We start from the raw sequence: 721 nt of genomic DNA, 5'->3' as shown, positions 1-721 counted from the left end.
ATATATATATATATATATATATATATATATATATATACGTATATACACTATACATATATTCATACAAGCATATATATACACACACACATATATATACTATACATACTTCACATATATATATATATATACATATATATATTATACATACATGCATATATATATATATATATATATTGATATTGGTAGATATATGTATATACACGCGTGCACATGCACATATTCGAACATACCATCAATGTAAATATATGTATCACTCTAGAAAAACGGTATTACTTGCGGGAAATAGATTCTTGTGTTCCATAAATTGATAATATAAACCACTAGAGAAAAAGATATTATTGGTAAAAACGGCGTTGAAAACACGAAATGGAGAACAACTCGAAAAATGATGTAAACACAAAAGATTATGTAAAAAATATGCGCATCCCCAAATGAAGTGATGTTGATTTGAGAATAAGAGGATAACAGATATTATTAAAGAATACTAGTTATCATTAATGTCTGTTTGTTGGGTAGATATAATCTACACAGTCAATATTGTATTCTACACACTTTTTTTCCCCCACTCAAATCACTCAAAAGCGTGTGACTGAATACGTGTGAATTAATAAACGATGTAGATCTATATAGCAATTTCTAAACAAATCGTATAAATGTAGATATGTATATGATACTGTATACACACACACACTATATATATATATATATATATATATATATA

This window comes from Octopus bimaculoides, chromosome 2 (assembly GCF_001194135.2).
Source record: "Octopus bimaculoides isolate UCB-OBI-ISO-001 chromosome 2, ASM119413v2, whole genome shotgun sequence".
Taxonomy (NCBI): domain Eukaryota; kingdom Metazoa; phylum Mollusca; class Cephalopoda; order Octopoda; family Octopodidae; genus Octopus; species Octopus bimaculoides.
Note: the sequence above shows the minus strand (reverse complement) of the source record.